General features: G+C 32.5%; 1 long non-coding RNA gene across 1 annotated transcript; it reads left to right on the top strand.

Moving 5' to 3' along the window:
• Positions 1-9,905: 9,905 nt before the first annotated feature.
• Positions 9,906-23,612, top strand: LOC129219444 (uncharacterized). Its single transcript, XR_008580418.1, has 3 exons — positions 9,906-9,997; positions 19,482-19,553; positions 23,495-23,612. It is a non-coding gene; the product is annotated as an uncharacterized LOC129219444 (long non-coding RNA).
• Positions 23,613-24,078: the final 466 nt, after the last annotated feature.

The following is a 24,078-nucleotide window of genomic DNA, read 5'->3' as shown; positions in this document are numbered from 1 at the left end:
TGCAAAGAGGGTAATCTGTCCGCAAATTAACCCACGATACTAAGGTCTTAAAACATTGATATCTTGGACAATCTAGGGGGCGTGGGGTTACTCACGGGTTACAGTAAAAAATATCGAAAAACTGAATTGAAAATATTTTTGAAGCTAGGAGTGGTTTGATATTTCTCCAGTGCAAACTCTTAAAAATTTAAAAGTCAAAAAGTTTTAGGCTGTCTCTAATGATATAAAAGTGGGTTTTAAAAAAGAATCGAAGACTGGAGTCTTAAAAACACTAATTTAGGCAATCTTTGGTGAATTTATGAGAGATGGTTTTGGTGTTCTAACATGAAAATGTTTTGTAGCTGATGTATTAAAAACTATTTGAGGCTATACTTAAATAACTTAAGTTAAAGGGCATTTGCGACCCTCTCCCGAAAACTGTTTGTAATTGAAGTCTTAAAACTTTCAGGCTGTCTTTGGCAATGTCAAGAGGGAGGGAGGGGGCTCTCTTTAGGCGAAATTCCGAAACTGGAGTCTTAAAAGCGCAACTTTGAACCGTCGTGGGGTTCGGGGTTCTCCTTTCCCAAAAAATATTCAAAGCTGAAGTATTCAGAACTCAGCTTTAGGTAATCTTTGGAAGACTTAAGAAGAGGGAATTCGAAGGCTTTCTCTCAATACGTTTCAGAATTTAAATTCTTAAATCTTCGGTGATGAATAGGGGAAACCGCAAATTTTAGTAAAATTTAATGAACTTAGAGGAAAGAGTTCGGGGGGAGGGGTCTCTCTCCCCGAAGTATTGAAATGCTATTTCGGCTATTTTTGAGTGAGTTGAGAGTTAGGGAATTCAGGGGTCTTTCTCGAAACATTTTCGAAATTGAAGTCTTAAAACTTTGGGTTGTCTTTGGCAATGTTTGGAAGGGAGTTGCTCTCTCAATAGAAAAATAAATCTTAAACAAAAACTTACACTGCGTTTAGTAAACACAATGAGAGGGGGGGGGGGGTATTCCGCACCCCCAGCCCGAAAAATTTTAGTTTCTGAAATTTTAAGAGCTTTGTTTTGGGCTATCTTTGGATGACTTAAGGGGGAAGGGTGTAGGAAGATTTTTTCAAAAAGTTTCCAAAATTAAAGTATTAAAATTTTTAAGCGGTCATAAGTCATGTTTATAGGTAAGAGGGGTGCTATTCCTGCAAAACAATTTAGAAAGTGAAGCCTTAAAAATTGAAATTTAGGACATTTGTGGTGAACTCAGAGGAAGGGGTTCGGGAGTTCTCTTCCGAAAATTCTTTGATGCTCAAAAATATTTAAAGCGCCACTTTTAGGCTACTTAGGTCACTTTAGGCTATATTTGAGTGCCTTAACCTCCTCAGACTCGAAAGAAAAATAAAAGCTTGATATTTGGTAAGAGGTACTTAAATAGTTGTTATGGTCACTATGATGTAGAAAAGTGCAATAAAAAAAATTATTTTTAATTTATAGCAGCTAGGGGGGATGTATCACATGTGATACATCAGGACCAAGACACTACAATCAGAATTTTTTTAAGTATCAAGCAAGATTAAAATAATTAATTAAATCTTAGTCTTTAATCACACAATACATACATTTAGTAAATCCAACATGAAAATCAAGCTTTATTGACGTTTAAGGTACATATTAGTAGTATCATAGTAGTACAGTAACATTATTTTTTATTTTCGTGAAAAGCGTTGAGCAAAAAAAGTCAGATGATACATCCGGATCATCTTCTTCCATTTCACTTCCATGATCACTTTGATAATCATCTTCGTCTGACAGTGAACTTACATCAGAATCATCACGATTCATCAGCTCCAAAACTGCATCTGGTGTCAAATATTTCACTGAAAAAAAAAAAAACTCATTAAAAAAATATCATGAAAAATAGATGAAAATAAAAAGCAAACACCTCAACTAAAGATTTTACCTTGAGAAATAATTATATCACTCTGCAAATTCTTCCAAAATATTTCAAAAAATTAAAACAAAATAGATTAAAAAAGTTTGTTCATAAAGTGATTAGGACCCCTTGTATCACATGTGATACAAACAAATTTAACAAGTCATTATGCTTAAATATTTCAATAAAATTTTATTTTTTTGGTGTTAACTAGTAAAAAGTACACATGCAAAGAAAATGCATAGCTTAAAAGGAGTTTAATATTTGTATATAAATAAGAAAATAATACTTACTTCGAGGACGCGCAGCCATCTTGTTTTAATTCTGAGACTGTACTTGAAATCCCTATCATGGAAAGGTACTACCATCTGCTGACTAAACGAGAAAATATATATATATGCGGTATTTCAATTTTGTATCACATGTGATACAACCGGTCCCAAATTTGGTTTTGCGTTTCAGGCTTCACAAAAAATTATGAAACTTATGTATCGCATGTGATACAAGGGGACCGAGGAGGTTAAGAGGGATGCGATTCGGGAACCCTGCCTGGAGTTAGGATTCAGTTCCCCTATTTCTTTTTTTAATTAATGAATGTTGGAAAGGGTACCTTATTTAAAAAATATATCTACTTCACTGAAGCGATTTTTTATTACTAATTTCACCACCTGCTATCTTATAAAAGAATTCTTTTTCAAATGAAGACTGTGGGGGAATGGTGACAGTTCATTATCATTAGTCGGCCTTACCATTCCCCCACCTTTCCTTCTTTTCTAGTTTGTTGGCGCTACCTTGGGTAGACTTTCGAATCAGAACTGATTTATGTTGCAAAAGTGAAAATCTTATGTCCTAAGCGATTTTATTGCTACAACAAAAATGTTTAGGATCGGCAAAAAACTAATGGTGGGGTGCTGCAAACGCTTTTACCCCTTACATTATCCAACATCGTTTAAAATTGCGTTTTTGAAACTTCAATTTCGAAATATTGCCGAAAAAGGGTTCCTGAAATCCATCCTTTCAATAGTGCATTCAAAAAGCGTATAAACGTTATGAAATTTAAATTACAATTTCGTTTTTAAATCTTCGATTTCGGAAAAGCCCATAGCGTCTCCTCCCCCCTCTTTCTTTAATATTTTTTGAAGGTTGCCCAATATTGTGATTTTGGGACTATCAGTTTGAAATAATTGATGTAAGAGTCCCTGAACCCCTCCTTTCCCTGAACTTTACCAAAATGGCCTACCACAGCGTTTTTTGGACTTCAATTTGAAAAAATTTCTGGGGGAGAGCCACCAGACCCCCCCCCCCTCCCCCTTATCGCCGGATTTTAGATTTTTTGGAATTATGATGTCAAAACACTTAAATATTACAATTTTAAGGCTTAAAATTTAAATCAAACAGATTCCAAAACTGGCGTTGTTAAAATCTGCAACATTTATACATACAAAATTTTCCTTAAGCCCGCATGCGGGGGGGGGGGGGGGGGAGCTGAAAATATTTTCCGTCTTGAACACATCACCGAACTTGCACCCATGCAAGTAATATGGGGGGAGAGTGTTGTACCTTGGGACACTGCTAATTTCTAAGAATCTATTTTTAGCAGCCATGTTTTTGTTATCTCTAACAGTAACCCTTACCACTAAATGGAGCCATAGTAACAAACAGTATCAAAAGAGTAAAATTGACGTTAAAAAAAAATTCATGACTCCAAAGTTAACATTTTCTTCAATTTTTATTTAATTTTCTGTCTTTGTATTTGTAAAACTAATCAACTGAATTTCATTTTGTTATAAAAGAGAAATACAGTCGTGTCCCGACTTACGCAAGGGATGCGTTCAATTATTCCTCACGTAAGTCAAAATTTTGCGTTGCAGAAAAATGCACATATACAATTTTTTTTAGAAACATGCCAAATTCTTTTAGACACTTAAACACCCCGTAAAGTGCTTTAAAACATCCCTCAACTCTACATTACGGTTTCTTGTGTAAAGAACTGAACTTTTACTCTTTTTAAATAATAAAAAAAGATGTTTTATTCAATATAAAATACTTTAAGATGCACAAAATGAATGATCAGCGGGAGGGAAAGACATTAAAAAAAAAAAAAAAAACTTAATTTTTAAAAAAATACTAAGCACTTTTCATAATACACTCAAAATCACAAAATAGCTTTTCTGGGTCTAAAAAGACAATATTTAAAAGTTTATTCCTGTAGTTTTCAATTATTCCAAGAAAATGACTCCACAAACAGGGAAAAGTGCAGTTCGAGCCAGGTAGAGAGTTTCTTATCATTATCTAACTTTCTGTCATAAATTTAAGTGTTGAAACATGCATATTTTGATGGGAAAGTTTGGTTTGAAATGACTTGAGCCGCACTGTTCCTTGTTTGTGGAGTCATTTTCTTGGAGTAATTGAAAACTACAGGAATACTTTAATATTGTCCTTTCTGACCCAGAAAAGTTATTCTGTCCTTTTGAGTGCATTATAATAAGTGCTTAGTATTTTTTAAAAACTTCCATTATTTTATTCTTTTTAGTGTAAATGTATTTCAGAAATAGAATAATGTTGCCATCACGAAATTTCACCTCCTTTTTCCATATAAATGCTTCATACTAAAAGGGAAAAAAACTATATAAGTGTCTAAAACTTTAAGTATTTGGCACTAAAAATTAATCCTTGTGCCCCTTTAGGATTTGTTTGTGCGCCAATTTAATTAGAACCATTTAAATATTAAAGGTTTGAAAAACTAATTCATATATCACAACATACAAGTTACTCCTGATAAAGGTCCTAACATGTGTCTTTGCTTAGCTCTGTTTTAGATTATTGGCATAGATGAGGATAAAAATACTAAGAAAGCAATGATAGTGGATAAATTTCATGCTTGCTCCAGAAAAGCCTTGATTCAAAATTTTTATTATGATTAATCTTAATATTGCTGTTGTAAGGCAACAAAATTTCTAACAATGGGTTTTATATTTAAACATTTAATTGGGAAATTACATGAAATTTGCTGTTTTACATCCTAACTGAAATAACAGTTTTATTTTAAAATTGAATTTTTTAGCGTTAAGTTGTACCTTAAGATTAAGCAAATCATTTAGTAAAATCACGAAGTCTCTAAATGGTCTAGTTGCTGAGATATAAGCAAAAGTAGGCCTCAGATTTTTCCGGGACAATTAGGCCAAGTATAATAAACGTGCTTAAAAACAAAGTAGCACAGTATGTAGTAATAAGGTAATGCTGCACTCTAATAGTACTGTACAGTTGATATAGTAATAATATCCATGAGTCGAAAAATAAAGATGCTGATGATTTATGCTCTATGATCAGATTGTTATTCTTTTTTAATACATTTTTAAATGCACTTACTTCGCCTTTTCTTTTAATGTTTCCATTTATAGCAACAGCCTCTCCTCCTGATCTCTTTAATCAAGGGCTGTATCCAGAGGGGGGTCCTGATGGGCCCACCCGCCCCTCCCGAAACCCCAAAATGTTTCATACCGTAAAACAAAAGAAAGAGTTTTTAAAAAAAAATTTATAATGTCAGAAAAGGAAAATAAATTTTTTTTTATTCTTAATTTTGTAACTATTCAATGAGTAAAAATTTGAAGAAATACAGAAAAAGCAATTCTAGTTCTCATTAGCTGCAAAGCATACTTGAAATTTAGACCCTTAATTAGGACTTCCTGCTCTCTTTCACAATTCAATTCAGGCCATCCAGGACCAAGGCAGACCCCTTGTCAGTTTGGTAGACTTGCCTTCCTCCAAGGGCATGCACAGGAATTTTGGGGCCCATCACAAATGACTTTTTTGTGCCCCCTCCATATTGTTTGCCTCTATTTTCAACCCTAGTTTTGAAAAGATTCTGCCCCCTTCAGGCTCTGGCCGAGCCAACAGATGTCCCTTCTCCCCCCTTTGCATGCCCCTGCCCTCCTCCCCCTAAAACTCTTAGAAAACTTACACTGCACCGATTTCGAGACAGGGACTCCCTAAGGGCCGGGCCCCTAGTTTCCAGTTAGGCTAGTATCTGGTTACCAAGATGTACCAAATTTAGCTCCTTGATACATCCTGAGTAAAAAATGCAAAACTCATGATTCTCGTGTTTTTGTAGCACATTTTTCAAGATAAATTTTTGTGACCGATATGTTCCATGTCTTGCCATTTATTTAATAACGAATTCAGTATTTTGGAAATTCTTTTGTTATTGCTTGTTTTTATCTTACTTCTACTGCATACTGTTAATATCTTAAGCATGAGAAAATAAATAACACTTACTCTACTCTATTTCATTTTCTGCACTACTTGTGATTGAAAAAAAAAAAATGTATGCTTTGAGAAATATTGTGTTACATTTATTTTTAACTTAAAACGAGTGTGTCTTACAAAATTATAATTATATTGTAAGACTGTACAATCAACTGCCAAAAAGTGCAAATAAAGTGCTTTAAATAATTTCAACTTTTCTAGAGCCTTTAAAAATTATTTAAGTTTTTGAAATTCCTTGAAAAGTTCTTCAATTTCGTCTTTTATCAAGAAAATAAAGTATGAAGTGTCCAAATGGTCAGAACATTACTCTTTCATTCTTATTTTATGAATCTCTGCACCATTTCTTTTAAACCATTTTATACAATTTTTATACTGTAGGGCAATGTGCGAAACCGGGCCCCTCCCAACATTTTTTTCTGAACACGGCCTTGCTTTAATCCACAGTACAAGAGCAGCTTCCATTTTCATAATACTTATTTACTTTGCTTAGACTCTACACTGCATTCTTCAGTATTGAAACTAAGTTCTGAACTTATATGTTTTTTTTTTCTGACTTTTAATTGTACGTATGGAAGCTTCACTCATAATTATTGTCCTACTACCATCGAGGTTTTGTAGTTAAAGCATATCGAGAATCTTAACCTTTTTTTTTTTGGGGGGGGGGGGCAGAAACTCCCTTTTTCTTCCCCTCTTCAAACTTTGAATGAAACCGCACAAATGTGTCATTATATTTCATCAACTATAATAATTAGAATGAAAAAATTAATAAATAAAATAAAATAAATAATGAATGATCCTGAACAGTTATTTGATGCACTAACAACACGATGCGTTGACTAGTTTAGTGTGAGAACGTTCGCTGTCAGTGATGCTAATGGGATGTAATAACATTCATGCAATCAATATTTAGTAGCCAATAACAAAGCCGATACTTCCTTGCAATAAATTTCAAGTTGTCGACGAGGAATTGGAGTTAGCTCTGAAATTAATTACTTGTGAAAAATTCATATTGTAGTGGGACTCGACCTTACTTTAAATATTTTGGTTATGAGAAAATAATGATAGTGCATCTAGATTGACCACCATTTTGGTTTTTCTTAAACCACATGGTGATTGTACCTTGGGACATCCAAACATATTGTACCTTAGGACACGTTCTTAGATACAACATATGCATTGATCTTAATAATTAAGATATGTTAGGAACATGGAATGTTCTAATCTTATGTAGTCTTTTAAACACATTTATTGTTAGATAATAATTTATTATTCGTAATTCATTATTCTTGAATTAATCCATTATTATGAAAAAATATTTTTTAAAATGTGTTTTTGAGCAAAATTAGTTAGAGTATATCATCGCCTCAGAGCAACAGTAAGATATCTGATCCCAGAAATAATACAAAGATATCTTACTGTTGCTCTGAGGCGATGATATACTCTTACTAATTTTGCACAAAAACACATCAAACTCAGTAAGATATCTAATCCCAGAAATAATACAAAGATATCTTACTGTTGCTCTGAGGCAAAACAATAAGATATCTTTGTATTATTTCTCGGATTAGATATCTTACTGTTGCTCTGAGGCGACTATATGTCTTTCCTAAATAATAAAGAATTTTCCATAGTACAACAGGATGTGTCCTAAGTAACAATAGGATGTTGTACTTTGGGGCAGCTTGGAACTCTTACCTTGAGAATGGCTGGCAATATTTTATTTTCAAACTGTCTGAATTTAAAAAAAAATACATTAAATTGAACTATGTTGGGGTATTTTAATGTGACTTTTAGATTTAAAATTTGATTTAAATAGTTGACGTTAAAAATTAAAATATGAAAAGTGTTCCAAGGTACAACACTCTCCCTTATGTTACAGAAACATGAAAACCATGATTTTTCCATTCTTGATGCAGGATGCAGCAAGGAGCTGAATTTATCATATTGTCTCATTCTTTCCCTCTCCCCTTTCCTATTTATTAGAAATGTTAAAATCAAAAGTTTGTAGCCACACTTTTCTAAATTTTCAAGTTTTGAAAATAAAAAATAGTTTTTCAAGTACGTTTTTTTTTTAGGAACAAATTAACAGTTTTTTGGGAGTTGAGGGCCTAAACAAAGGGGGGGGGGGTCCGTATCTATAGCTTGTTTAGCTTTTAGGTAAATCTGGCCCTGTTACTCTCATTATAATGACTCCATTTGGACTTGCCTTTTTCAGTTGTTATATCAAATGGTTTCTGTACTAATTAAATCAATAATAAAATCCGAATAAATTCCTATATTTGAAATTTTATTACAATTTCCTTCCCAAATAACACAGTAAATGTGTAATATAAAATGCATAACTTTTAAAGCAATCCAAACAGTCCGACTTTTACAGTAATGTTGTAATAATTATATAGATGAAACATACTTCTCTTCAAGTTTGGTGTAAGCAATGATTTTATGTGAAAATTCGAACTGGCTGTGTTATGCATACACTAAAATAGATATCATATGATAGGGGAGAGTAGTTTATCAATAAATCAAGAATTGCAAGTAAATGAACTGTAAAAGAAACTATAGCCACTTAAAGTACCCATTGTGCACAAATTTGAAATGTATTTTATGCATGATTAAACATTTGGTCTTTACATGGTCAGTGGAGGGAGAATATTCTTGTATTTCTGAAAGAGAGTCTGCATTTTGTTCTCTCTCTCTCTCTTTTTTTTACTTGAAAGTCAACAGCTTTTATTAATTCAGATAAATATTAAATATTCGAAATTCACAGAGTGGAAAAATCCTTGTGCCTCTGTTCAGACCTATTATAGAGATCTTTATATGAGAAGTCATGTTCCTTTCATGGTCATTTCATCAAATATGAAATAATGTTATTTTAATTAAGTCAGTCATGTCTTTTATCGTAGATTATTATACGCAGACTGACTACTTGTTTTCGTACATTTAATTTTGCAATGTTTGTGATCAAACTTAACTAAAACTGGTTTTGTTGGCAAGACATTTAAAAATTATTATAGTATGCTACTTTTTTCAAATACTGTTAGTGAGCTGCAAAATCTTCAAATCATCAAAAGTGTATCCCGGGGAAAATAAAGTAGAAATGAGCTGATATAGAACATTAACACCTTCCATTATTCAAAAGTAAAAGTTTTTTGCATGTAAACATATTTTTTCTAATTTGGAAGTTGTAAAATATTTATGTGTCTTCAAAATATCCATTATTTGTAGAATTACTTTACTCTTAATGATTTGATGTTTCCAAAGTGCTCAGATGTCAACATGTTCTCTTTAAACTGGGACTATTATGACTTATTTTATTTTATACAGATATATTTGTGTTACATACTCTAAAATTTTAACAATTTTTAGAATCTAAGTATTTTAATTGCTTGCTTTTGTGTTATTGTTATTAAATATAAAAGTTCCTCAACAGAAAATCAATGCAAAAAATGCTTTTGGTCTGCATTTAATTGACATCATGCGTAATCTTTCCACCACCGGACATCTTCTGAGAAAGGACTTGCAAGAAGCCAGTATGTCATTAGCTGCTAGCACAAGCATATATATTTGTCGAGTTGATGCTCTTCACAAAGAAACAATGCAGTTCCATTCGAATTTGCAATCTCTAGCAGGAAAAAGAAGTAATTTTTTTTTATTGAATTGTATGTTTTTATCACATGTTATATTGTACAGCATGTTCTATTGTATTGTGTTGACTTTTTTTTTTTGTTTTTTCAGGCAAAAAAATGGAAATTGATAATGAGGATGACGATGCAGAAAGTGGGGATACGGCAACATCAGGCAAATCAACAGGACGTTCGGAAAAGAGAAAATTCAAGGTTTTGTTAAAATTTAACCAAGTTATGAGATTATGATAAAAAACCTAAATTTTATATAAAGTATTGGTCTGTAAAGATGCAAAACATGATTCATAAATTGAAACAATGATAATGTATATACTTGTGCCTTAGCCCTGGTTTATGAGCAGTAACTTACTGCTTATTAGGTACAGGTTAATTAAATTTTATACAAGTTTTTTTTTTAAAAACTGAAACGACATTTCAGTCATATAAAAATGTACTATAAAACGGGGTGAAATTTTAACAATTTTTAGAATCTAAGTATGAATCCTTGTGTACCGTTCCACCCGAAAACACCTTGAGCTACAATGAAACTGATCTTAGTGAAGACTTGGGTTCCAAATTAATAATATTTCGATGAGGAGTGAAGTATCCTGAAAGCAGTATGAATAGCTCCAAAGGGAATATCTCTCTCTAATCTTTGCTAATACTTTTGCTGGTTGTATTTAGCTACTATTGCTGGTGGTACCTTGATTTGTTGTGTATAAAACATTTCTCTTTTTCCCCCCTGATTTTCCTGTACACTTCAATTCTTATATTCACTACCTGCACTCTTTTGCTTAATAAATATTTTTGATTAGTAGACAGTGTGGTTTTGTTCACCCCTGATAAAGTTGACTTTGTCCATCAAAATATTTGAAGGCGTTTTCCTATAAAAAGTATGGGTGGGCAATCCCTTTTAGCAAGTTGACTTTACTCACCCAGTTTTTCATTAAAAAAAATATATCGAGTGAGTCAAAAGTTAATTGCACTTGCGATCTCAATTTATTTTGCCTTCCCCCAAACCACAAACTTTCATTATTCAAATATTCTTACAGTAAGTACAAAAAAAAAAAAAAAAAAAAAAAAAAAAAAAGACTTTAAGCTTGAAAACTGGGCAATGTCACCCCAGTTTACGGTACTGATTAAGTCTGCTGGTTAGGCCATCCTATACCTATAATACAGATTGCTTATTGCCAAGAGTGAAACAGAGAGGGACTTCTGTTATGGTTTAGGTCACCATATTGCAGTTTTTTGTGAACTTCATGATTAATCTGCAAGGGCTTTCTTTAAGTACAAAAACCTTTTTTAGAAAGTTAATACTTCATATGAATCAGTTTTTGTTGAAAGGTGTATGTCAACTTGCAAACAGTGTTGACTTACTGCCCTTTTAACAAAAGCAGTTTATATTATGATTCATAATGGTTCCTTAGTAAAATACATAAAAGATAAAACTTCCAGGAATTAAGTGCTAATATATGCGTAAATTTGTCACATTCATGCAGGGGCGGATCCAGACAGAATTCTTGGAGGGGTCCGTTTGGAAAAATACGATGCTTTGGAAAATTTTTGAATTTTACAAAGATCAATGAAGCCCACCTTTTTAACTAGAGCATTTTTTAAGGAATTTTCACTAGGCGATTCAAGTTAAGACATAAGGGCTGTAACCTTCCCAATAATTTTCCTCTTTTCTGAACAAACGTGCGCCTATATCGTTGCCTCCAAGTGATATTCCTGTAATCAGTACTGTTTGTTTCTGAGGCGACTGTATAGGACTTCTGATTTAACAGGAAGCCGAAATGAACCAACCGTAAATATATTATTAACCCTGAAGTAAAGGGGGTCTGGGAAAAAAATTCCCTAGAAAATTTTCGAATTTGTAGGCTGAATGCATTATAGACAATCTTTGGTATTGTTAGAGGAGAAGAGGCTCGGTGGTGTTCCCCTGTCTGTTTTTTGAAATTGTAGCTATAAGAATGCAGTTTTAGACGATTTTTCTGATTTCTAATCTTATAAATGCATTTTAACTATCTTTTGCAATATTAAGGGCTCAGGTGCGACCTCCTCCTCGTCTATTTTTCAAAATTGAAACCTTAAAAACACAAACATTATCATCAATAATAATGTTAAGAAGAAAGAAGTTTGAGGTTTCTCCGGCGGATTTTTTTTTGCAATTCTGGAGCCAAAAACATAGTAGGGTGGTTCAAAAAAATTTTTTTCCTGCTAATGTCCGGACACCCCCTATATTTTTTGCTTACTAATAGTATTATGCTGTAAAAGTTTTAGCTTCTTACTCAAATTTTAAGAGGGTCCTCAATGACCCCTTAATTTAACATTAGCCGTAGTACAGAAAATGCTACAAGTTTAGAAACATTTAATTCCCCATCTGTTTTCTGGTAAATAATTATTTCAATGCAATGTATATACCTATTACTAGTGTATATTATAATATGTAGCATTGTTTTTGCTACTATCCACAACTCTAAAAAATATTGAGGAGCGTCCTGTTATCTAAGAAAAACTTTTTTTCACACATGTATTTTTAAACCACCCCTTAAACGTAGTTTAATACGATCTTTTCGTAATGATACGTGGATGAGAAATTCAAGGGCCCACACCAAGAAAGTTTTTTAATTTGCAGTCTTAAAATGCATTCTAATTGTTTTTGTAATGGTAAGGGAGAAGAGGTTTGGAGCGCTTCCCCCGAAATTGTAGCTCTAAAAACTGTTTTAGACTATTTTTGGTGATGTTAAGGGGAGGAGAGATTAAAAGGCTCATCCCAGGAAATTTTACTAATTTATTGACTTAAAAACGCATTCTAGACTTATCTTTGGTAAGGTTAGGGGTTAAAAAGATTCTGACGTCCACTCCTAAAATTTTTTCAAAATTGAACTATTTTAAACCATTTGGCTATTCTTGCTCGCTTTGTGGGAGACATTGCGGTCATAAATCTTTCGGATACTTACTAACACATACAGTGAAACCTGTGTAAGTTGACCACTTGCGGTGCAGTACTTTGGTGGTCAACTTAGACAGGTGGTCAACTTATAAAGGTGGTGATGATTTTTTTTCTTGTCATTTCTTGCACCATGTATTCATTTTTTGACTAATTGACACTTACTCTTTCCGTTCAACTCACTTTCATTGTTTAACATTACTTTGAAACAATAATTTAAAACGTTATTCAAATATTTTTTGAGGTTATTCTCTCAGAGTGGCGTATAATGTGTCATGTAAATTTAAAATTTCAGTAAATTGATCAAAAAAAAAAAAAAAAAATCATTGTTTATAAAAAGTTATTGGAGATTAATAGTTCCTAAAATTTCATAGCTAATCAAAAATAACAAATTTTTCGCTTATTTTTTTTCTCATATACATTTAATACATTTATTACCATGATGATCTACATTTCAACAAAATAACTCCTTATTGAAGTTTGGCGCACTTATTAGACACTGGTTTTGGAAATTCCACGTATGTTAGCTAATTTTCTCTGGGTTCCTCCCTTTCCAATTAATTTTAATATTTCATACTTTTTATCAATCTCAAGTTCAACTAACTTTCTTTTTGAAGCCATTTTATGTAAAACACAAAGAGCAACAAGCTGGACTCTCATAGTTCTAAAAGGCAGTTGGAAATGAAAATGTCCTATTTCTTAATCCCTTGCACCAGAAATACTGCTATGCAAGTAACTTTTACTATAACACAATTCCAGTGTTGCCACAAAATATTGCAACTGGAAAAAAATACTTTGTACTTTTCTACTGACACATGTTTTCATTGAACAGAGAGTACAAAAGGTAATCTTAAATAGAACAACAAAAGAAAAACAAGTTTGGAGAATAAAAGGGTTCTTAGTAGTTTTCCAATCTGGTTAAACTTACAAGGAGGTTTAGTTATGCTACTGTTTTATTTAGTTGGTAAAATGTTGGTCTGGCATCAAAAATATTCTTGGAAAGCTGTAAAAAAAATAATAAAATAAAATAATTTGCTAAATTGAGTTTTTAAAAATAAACCAAGTGGTCAACTTAAAAATGGTTTTTTACAATACTCCAAACCAAATTTGGGGTACATTAGTGGTCAAGATAGACAGGTGGTCAAGATAGACAGGTGGTCAAGATAGAAATGTGGTCAAGTTACAGAGGTTTCCCTTCATTATAAAAGATAGGACTAATTCCGTTCCTGACAAAAGCGATCAACATAGACAGGTGGTCAACTTACAAAGGTGGTCAACTTTACAGGTTTTACTGTATCCCTTTTTCTTTCCCGCATGGTGGAAGTAAACACATCTAACAAGACAAACCATTTATGCTAAATGAACCCAAATATTTGATATACACTTGATAGTTTTGAAATTTTCGTGGAGTGGCCATGCCCTTCCTCTGGGATTGTTTCCATTCTTGTTAGACTTCACATGAATTACAATGAAGTTTGTTTTCAATTTAAGCTAGGGAAGAGAGTTTCAAAAACTATACTTGAATCTTCCACAGTGGTTTTATGGCTCCCCGGCATTGTTTTTATATTCTTGTTGGACTTCGAGGAATAATAAGGATTTTTTTTTAATATTTTGCTCTAAAAAAGATTTTGGACTATTTTTGAAAGTTTCTTAGGGTGGCCATGGTCCCCTCTCATTGTTTTCCTTATTGTTAGACTGTGTATGTATTATAAGCAGGAGTGCCCACCTGGGGGGGGGGGAAGGGTCATGGTACACACTGCACCATTAAAATTTTTAGGGGGTTTTAAGGGGTATTTTTCTCATTTGGGGGGCAAGCTCTTGCTTGGGGGTCTGTGCAATATTAAGGGGGTGCACCCTTGCCCTTAGGGGGTGAGCACCTCTATTATATGGGAAATTTTTTTTGCATTTTTGCTCAAAAAACGGGATTTAACTATTCTTGAAATTTTCTCGGGGGCGGGGGGGGGACATGGCCCCCTCCCTGGATCCACCCATGCATTCATGCAATTGTATTGCGCACACTATTTACTTGGCTTTTTAGTTTAGCTGCTTGTGTGCATCTGATAGCTATTGATTTGGTCTATTATCAATTTTAATATGTATATGTATTTATTATATATATATATAGTATATTCAGTGAAACTTCTCTTTCGCAACCACTCTCCATTCCAGGAAAAAGTGGTTATTTATGGAGGTTGGTTGTTCTTAGAGTTTGTTTTTGAAAATGCAAAAAACATTAATTTCAACACCAGAAATTATTTATGTTCTTCTTGCTGCATATAAAAAACTTTATGATAAGGATATATTTATATAGAGAAACTGAAATTTTTTTCTCTAAAATATACTTACATTATTTTTCTATTTAGTAACTGATTCGCTTTAAAATGTGAGCAGCGATTTGTCTGCTTCCAATTCTTTGTGTGGTCTGAAAAAAACTTTTGTTTTGAGTTCAGTTTTTAGCAGTAAAAGTTTAATATTAATATTGTTACTGTTAGCGCGATGTTATTGTTATTGCAGCATCAGCCTATCTATTTATCACCTGTCGAGATGAGTTGATGAGAGATTCTGACCACTGAAATGACCAAGGAATGACTCTGTTCTATTTGTGAGCAACAACTATATTCTAAGAACTATCTTTTGAAAAACACCTTGTCCTTATCAAGGTCCAACAGTAAGGGACATGCTCCTGACCTGTTGCAAAATATGCAAATGTCACTTTAGCTTCTTAAGGTTGTGAAAAACTACTCACTCCTTTCTGTAAAATTCTTGAGACTCTAAACAAAGGGCACAAAAAGAATCCATTTGAAACGTCTAGAAAAATATAACCCATACTAAAATATTTCACTACTTTCCTTTTGTTCTCTCTTTTGCTTTTCTCTTACCAAAAATTCCTTATATGTTTCGTGCTGAGTTTTGCAATTTGCCGGTCGTTAGGACAGATTTAGATGGTCTCTTTCAGAGAATTTTTTTACCTTATAAGAATAGGGGGGAAAATCGGCACTTAAGAAAATTGGTCCTTAATGGAAGTGGTTGCTATATAGAGCTGGTCGCTCATAGCAGTTTCACTATATATATATATATACACATATATATGGGCAGTAAACTCCCGATTATCCGCGGCATTGGGTGGCACATGTGTTGTGGATAATAAAAATCGCGGATAAGCCGCAAAAAGGCTAAAATGAGGGCCTAATCAGGTAAAAATTTTTCTTCCTCAAAAACTTGGCTGTATATATTGATGCATAATACAAGCAGTTACAGTTCTATTTACATTACAGTAAAAACGTTTTGTATTTATGCACAACAGAACGTAACATCAATAAAGAACAAATGTATGTACAATAAAGAAATTGCAATAGCTAAATAAATTATCAAATACATAAGTAAAACAAAAACAACCGAGTCTAAATTTACAATTTTTGACGAAAAAGAAAAAAAAAAGCTATTGGTATTTGATTTCTGCTGCGAAAATACATGTTTCTGGTTGTTGATTGACTCGTGGATAATCGGTAATTTACTGTATATATATATATATATATATATATATATATATATATATATATATATATATATATATATATATATATACAGTAAATTACCGGTATATATTTATGTAAATATATATATATATATATATATATATATATATATATATATATATATATATATATATATATATACAGTGAAACCTGTGTAAGTTGACCACTTGCGATGCACTACTTTAGTGGTTAACTTAAACAGGTCGTCAACTTACAAAGGTTGATTTATATGATAAATGCTAATTCCGTGCCTGAAAAAAGCGATCAACTTTCACGGGTAGTCAACTTCACAGGTTTTACTGCATATATATATTTATATACATATATATGTATACATACAGTATGTCGTTTAATCCGCAAGATTTCTATTTTCACAGCTGTTAGTCCTAGATGCATACTTCCAAAATTGGTTGAATAAGATCAGGGGTCTGTCCAGAGGATATTTGGGTCCGTTAACGGACCCTTCACAAAATCCGATCAACCAAACCGGACCTTTCACAAAATCCCGATCAAACAAAACAGATCTTTCACAAAATCCCGATCAAACAAAACGGACTCTTCACAAAATTCTGATAAACAAGATCGGATCTTTCACAAATTGTTTATTGAAAGAACAAATCTGAAAGCAAAATAACGCATATTTCTGTGTATAAACCGATAATTTTTGGAGCCTTTTTTGAAGTCAAATTAGAGGGATCAGCTTATACAAAATTGGCTTATTTTGGGGAAAAAAAAAATAGGCACTCTTGCAATGCTCCTGCAAGGGATAAATGATTTCTACTGTCAAAAAAATATAATGGTTGTTTGTTTCATCACAGCTAATTAGCAGCGGTGTTGTTGTAAACTTTTCTGAAAAAGCATTGGCAAGCACTTTTCTCCCCGCTCATGATTTAATAAACAATAATAATATATATCTGCGAAATGAACTTAGAACTTCAAAGGGATAGTAAGGGTGGGGAAAAGATATGATATCTTGAGATAGGGTTACCAACTTCAAAATTATCACCACTTAGCGTCTGGCGTTGAACCTTTATAATGACCTTGATTAGAAAATATTCTCATTATTTCACCAGCTTGTCAATATTTGTGTTTTTACGGTGCGGTGCGATGTTTAATTGTTATTTTGGGAGAAAATTATATGGGTTTTGATTTTTCGACTTTAAATAAACTCTTTTAATTACCGTTTTTTTTCTTTAGATGTCTACATTTTGAAAAATGCAATCTTATAACATCCGATATGAGAATCATATTTTGTTCTTTTTTCAAGCTAACTTCCCTTAATTAGGATGCAAATAAATGTAAAGTCTCTTTATTTCTGTTGGAACTCTCATTTCAAGTTTTTAAAGCAAAATTCCATTTTCTGTTATGAGTCAAAAATTTAAATGATGGATAGATGGTTTATTTTATTTTATTTATTTATTTATTTATTTTATTTTATTTATTTATTTTTTTTGCGTCAACTGTGTCCACAGATATTAATGAAATGTTTATCATAGGACTCTAAAATGCAATTTTAAAATAATTTTATCAAAAATATTTCTTTTACAAGCCGTTTTTATACTTTTGATGCCTTCACTTTAAGAATTGCGATCTCTTTGCATCCGCTATGTGAATCCGATTTTTCGAATTTTGATGTATATTACGCTTTGTTAAGAGGTAAACAATTAAAATACCTTTTTATTTTTGTTAAAATCACGGAATTTATAAGTTTTAATTCTGTGTTTTTTAAGAGTGTCTTGGATCAAAAAGTTTAATGCTGAACCCTATTCTGAAATTTATTTTATTTATTTATTTTTTGTTACAATTATTTTAAATACTGTACAGAAATATTTCTAGTATAATTTAACATAATGTAGAATGGTAGATAAATATTGATACTTGAGAGAGCGATGCTCCCCCCCCCCCCCCACAAAATATCAGAAAACACTCCAGAATGATTTTCTCTACATAGAAGAGTAAAACACTCAACTTTAAGTTTAATTGATGCAGTTTGTGCCATCTTTAAATTCTAAAATTTCGTTTTAACAAATTTTTTTTTTTTTTTTGCGAAATTATTTGATTTTTCACAAAATTAATTCATTTTTCACAAAATTATTTGATTTTTCACAAAAAACGGACCCTGTGAAAAATCCTGGACAGACCCCTGAAGATACAGAGTTAAGGTATAAAAAGTTTGGGAAAAAAAGAAAAAAATCCAAAATCTGTCATCTGTACTTAATAATATGAAGCTGAAAAGTTTGTTTGTTTGAACGGCACTAATCCCAGGAACTACAGATTCGAATTGAAAAATTATTTTTGTGTTGAATAGTCCATTTATTAAGGAATGCTATAGGCTTTTTTTAAATCAGACTGATTGAAATATTTGTAATTGCAAATTAAATATTTAATTGTCTATGAATTCCTAAAAGATGGTGGGGTAAGTTAACTCATCGCGAGCACATGTTAAGCATATGAAAACATGTTCACTTTTTTTTTTTTACATTAATTTACATCCCTGAAATTCAAGTTCACCGTAGGTGAGAAGTCAGCATAACCATACTAAGTTTTTGAAGCAATATCTATCTTTCTGTTTTATGACAAAAATCTCGCAACTTTAACTATGGCTGAAAATAAACAAAGGGGCTCCCTTGTATCATGCAAAATAAAATTTGATGTCATTACTGCCATGTGTTAATGAGGAATGGCATTTTGTGTTTAGGTAACGGAGGTGAGAATTTATCATGTGACATGACTTCTTGTCCTACTAAAACGAACTAAAACACAATATTAAATATACTTAAACAATTAGTATTTGAGACACTTGTGAAACGATTAATCAATAAATAAGTATATACTTTTAATTAAACAAGTTATTTAGCATTATAAACAGTCAGACAACGTGTGTGGCATGCCACGGAGGTGAGAATTCACATTGTCGTGAACCAAAAATATACTAAAATAAAAATTATTATTAAAAAATTGTTGGTAGGTTAAATTAGGTTAAATAGATATATTTTTGATGAAATTAAAAATCATTGTTAAATGGATTGTTCCTGAAAGGTTTAACTGTAAAAGGAGTGTGATAGAAAAGTTATACTTTTTGAAGAATGACCCATACATGTAAAATTATATTTCTTGAGGTTACCTAAGTTTTGGCTCCTATGAAATGCACGTTTTTCGGCAAAAGAGTCATTTGTGTTATTTATGCATTTTTTCTTTGTGTTTCTTTTAGTCTCGTCTTGCAAATGAAAATGATGTGACTCAGAATTCATTAAAAGAATCCCACACTATTTCAAAGCAAGAGGTAATTAGCATACTGTTTCATGTGTTTTGAATTATTTAAATGATGTTTTATAGTGTCAGATTATATTAGAATTATGTATTCGTTAAAGTTTGTTAGATATTTTGATTTATTTCTCATGCTCAAATCTTTCATATAAGCTAATATCTGTTGATATGCTGCTTTAAAAAGGCTGTATGCATGTCCAAATGATTTAACTTGAATATCAAAATGAGTGTTAATTCTGATGTTATGCCCTTGAGCCTATTTTACGGCAAATGTGGTAGTTCTTCACAGCCGTATATGGGACGATGTCAACCCACAGGAGGTTCAACAGGTGCCAATAAATCCTAAAAGAGTTACTGTTTGGCGCGAATTTTGGTCTGGAATTGCCATTGGGCCATACTTTTTTGAAAATGATTTACTCATACGCTGTTTTTTCATCCAAATTGATCAATATGGACATAGACAACATGTGGTTTCAGCAGGACGGTGCTACGCGCCACTCCTTATGCCATGAGGCACATTCTGCATGAACAATTTGAGGATATGGTTATCTCTCACAGAGGTGGCGTGACTTGGCCACAAAGATCGTGCTATTTGGCTGATAGACTGTGTGGTTTCCCGGATTCATAGGGCTATACAAACTAGCCGCAATCAACCGATTCCCTAAAAGCCAACAATAACCCATGCCATCACTCAAATTCAGCCAGATCTACACAGCAGAGTCATTGAAAAATGAACCACTTGGATCTGCGCTTCCGGGATAAGCAGTGGTAGGTATTTAAACGATGTAATATGCCATGCAAAATGGCTTAGGTTAAGGTCACCAGTAATAGACAAGGATCGAATAACAGACAGTCATAAGTTTGGTTTTAAATAATAAACCTAAGCCTTTTTAGGCAGGTAAAACTGATGTTGCTGTGGCCCATGAATACAGTGAAGCCATCTAGTGTTATCAGGAGTGAATTTGATGAGCCAGTTGGTATTTACAAGGCAGTGGTGGAAGGTAATGAACAGCTACCACGAGGTCAGCTGGTGTTTCATGTTCATTTGAATTTAGTAAGGCTTTCAATCTAAAAAAAAAAAAAACTTTGGCAAATTTTGAAGAGAAGAGGGGAATTTTTTCCATTAATCATCCTTTCATCATCCGATCTGTAACTCATTCTTTCAGCTTGTCTGTTCCTGGGTATCGTCAGATTTTCGGTGTCTGTTACTAGGGGTTGGATCTCTTTTTGAAAGTGAGCAAATAAAAATAAAATTACCTTATTCAGAGGATCCAGAAGCAGCTAACGTTAGATGAGGTGTTGTTGCATGAGAGAAAAATAGTTTAAAATGTCAATACATTAAAAGCCTCAGAAGATTGAGTTAACTTGAGAGCGATGTCTTAAGCATGTCTGTGACTGGTGCCGTTACCCTATATGGGCCTTTCAAATAGAATTTTTTTTAAATACCTCATTCACAGCTTGTTTTATCCCATTTCAAAATCTACCCGCTTCTTATAGAAAGACCATTTATTTTTGTTAAACAAGACGAACACATAATGCCACTATGGCTGGCTGGTGTTAGCTATGGCTTTAACCACCTGTTTCATTTTCATACCATATTGTTATTATAAAAAAGCATATTTTTGGATATAATTGTATTTTAGAGACATTTATTAGAAACACTGCAAAGTAAAAAATGTGAAAAAGCTTGACAAGTCTGTAGATTGATGTCATAAAATATACTACTTGAACAGTGTAGGGACAAGTAAAATGTCTCCCTTTTTGTTTCACCCTAACAGTGTATGGCAGGGATGAAATTTTCCCAGCTTTCTCTGTTGGTTTTTAAAACCTTTCCTCCTTTTTTTTTGCCTCTTTGAGTCCTCATAATGCTCCTACTTTTCCTAAAAATCTAGAAAGGTTCTGATTTTTCTAAATTTTTGGTCCCCAATTTTCCTATTCTTTCTACTGGATTCTTCATCCTCCTCGATATCTACCAAAAGTGCGCGTTTGGGAAACATACCAACAACGTGAAACACATGCTTTGCCGAAGATTGCATGCTTTATTTAAGATTTCAATCTTTTTGCGTCTTGCAAATATTTCAATCATTTTTAATGTTGGAAGGTTTTTATCAATGCTACCTTATATCTGCTTATTTTATTCCTTATTGTAAAACTATTTTTATTGCTTGAATTTATTTTAGAAAAATGTGAAAGTCAATTTAAAAAAATGTGGTCTGACTCCCACAGTCTCGGATTTTTAAGGAACTTGACATGGGCTCTTTTTTTTAATGCGTTTAATAAAGCGTACAAAATATTTCTGGTGATTCTCAAATGGTTTAGTCTTTACAGCCTGATAAAATTTTTGGATTTTCATGATTAAATGAGGCAACTGCAAGTTCATTTGATTCTGAAATAGTATTATGTAGTTTTAGTTTTCAAAACCAAATTTTTAGTTTGAATGCATTGAAAAAGGATAACCAATCATTTATATATATGTATATTTATTTATTTTCAATTCTTGCTATGAAAAGTATGTTCGACCACACAAGGAAAACTTTAGATTTTCCCCTCTGTCCTATTTTTTTTAACCTTGCAAACGAACCTAGTTTTAAAATTTACGTTCTCATTTTGAACACCATAAATTCAAATGTTTTCAATTAAAAAAAGATATATCTCTAAAAAATATGAAAAACTTGACATTATTGAGTGACGCAGCCAAGATTGATCTCGGTCTCCCTCAACCTTTTATTCGAGGACTTGGGGTTTAGAAATTGCTGCCTCTCTTTCAATGTTCAAACTTATATAGAAATAAATAAACTTGCAAGTAATAATGTAATGCAGCAAATTTATACCAAATGGGATGTTAGTAAGAAGTGAAAAGCTATAATAACAAAACCATAGTGAAATATCTTGACAAAAAAGATTTAAATTCCTTTCCTTGAATTTGCCTCCCACTCCTATAATATGTGCTAAAAAAATTATAACAGAAAATGCTTGGATATGCAACTAATTTTCTAACTACAGCTATTTGCATTTTCCTGATCTTTTTTTTATAACTGGAATTTGATAAATGAATGCTATGCTTTAAGAACAATATGTGGCATGTATTAATTACTACCCAATTATTTCATACATAATTAATATGGAATTTTTTTTTTGTGTTACCTTTGAAACTGGTAAATTAACCATTTTTTGTTGAACTTTTGAAAATTGTGGCTTTAAGGGGCTATTTTGATGCAATATAAATACTATCCCATTTCAGCATGATTTTACAATTGGGGGGGGGGGGGGTCTTCCTCTTTGTTCTCTTACTACTCTCAACCCTGGTAAGGACGAAACAATTAAATTGTTATGTAGGATTCATACCCTTAAAACGTGAACAGTGGATGTTCCATACAGATAAATAAACCCATACTTTAGCCCAGACTTGATCGATATCCCTTGGTGGCAAGGAACCGTAGGCAGAGTACATCGTAGCTGTGTTTTCCTTGGAACTTGAGCCGGAGCTGAAACTCGAATTTTTATCCTGCACCAGGACTGCTCTAGCTTTTTAAAAATTATCTTTCAATTTTCTTATCTGTAATTAAATAGACCTAAAAATTAAAATGTTCGATGAATAAATGATGAATAGATTTTTTGATTAAAACTTTTTTACTTGAAAAGGTGATATAACACCAGCCACTAACGCACGCCATCTGATAGTAAATATTTCGTTCCAAAAGCAGATCCTGCAAGTGTGTTTAATTTGCCATAACACAAGAATGCAGTGTTAGGCTCTGAAGGGCATGTAGTGCTGATGCATGATTGCTGCATTCGTGCCAAACGTGTTAAAATTACTTTTCTTGCATAATCTTGTTTTATGCTTTCATGCAAGCTTAAATGTAAGTGCTTGAAACTTTAATTATGGTTAAACAATCTGTTTCAGTAGTTTTGATATTTTCTTTAGCATATGTTCTAATTGTTTTTGTTCTTTTTTAGCCACATGATAATTTTGCTATCATTAACTCATCTTTTTCATGCTCAAGAACTTGTCGTAAATTACTGCATAATCTTCTAGTATCTTCTGACGGCTCAAAAATGGATTTTACAAAGCCAGAAATGATTCTGAAGCCGAAAAAGAATTGTCCAGTTTATACAGATATTAGTATTCTGCCCAGGATTTCTCGTAAGCATTTTTTTTTCAGAAAGAAATGTTTGAAATATACTGTCTCATAAATAGACCTGTAATGGATTTTTTTTCTCCTTTTGTTATGTCCTTGTTCACATGATTATATGGGCTTGAAAAATCAAATTCTGTCTTTTATCATGGTTTTCTTATCTTTTCGTTTTTTATAACTGCAGTTTGAGTTAAGGTCCAAGTTCTTACAGGGCTTCCAGATACTTGGTAAAAGTTATGTTTTATGCACTTTATCTTGTTTGGTATTTTTCCAAAAATGTCAATGGTGTTATTACTTGAATCAATATATTAGTACAGATGACTTTTTATGCTTTTGTTATTTCTTCTATTATTTGTGAACAATAATACATATATCTTTTTTTCCCCATCTATGGAGTGCTATTCT

The sequence above is a fragment of the Uloborus diversus genome, chromosome 3 (assembly GCF_026930045.1).
Source record: "Uloborus diversus isolate 005 chromosome 3, Udiv.v.3.1, whole genome shotgun sequence".
Taxonomy (NCBI): domain Eukaryota; kingdom Metazoa; phylum Arthropoda; class Arachnida; order Araneae; family Uloboridae; genus Uloborus; species Uloborus diversus.
This window is presented reverse-complemented; position numbering and strand designations above follow the sequence as displayed.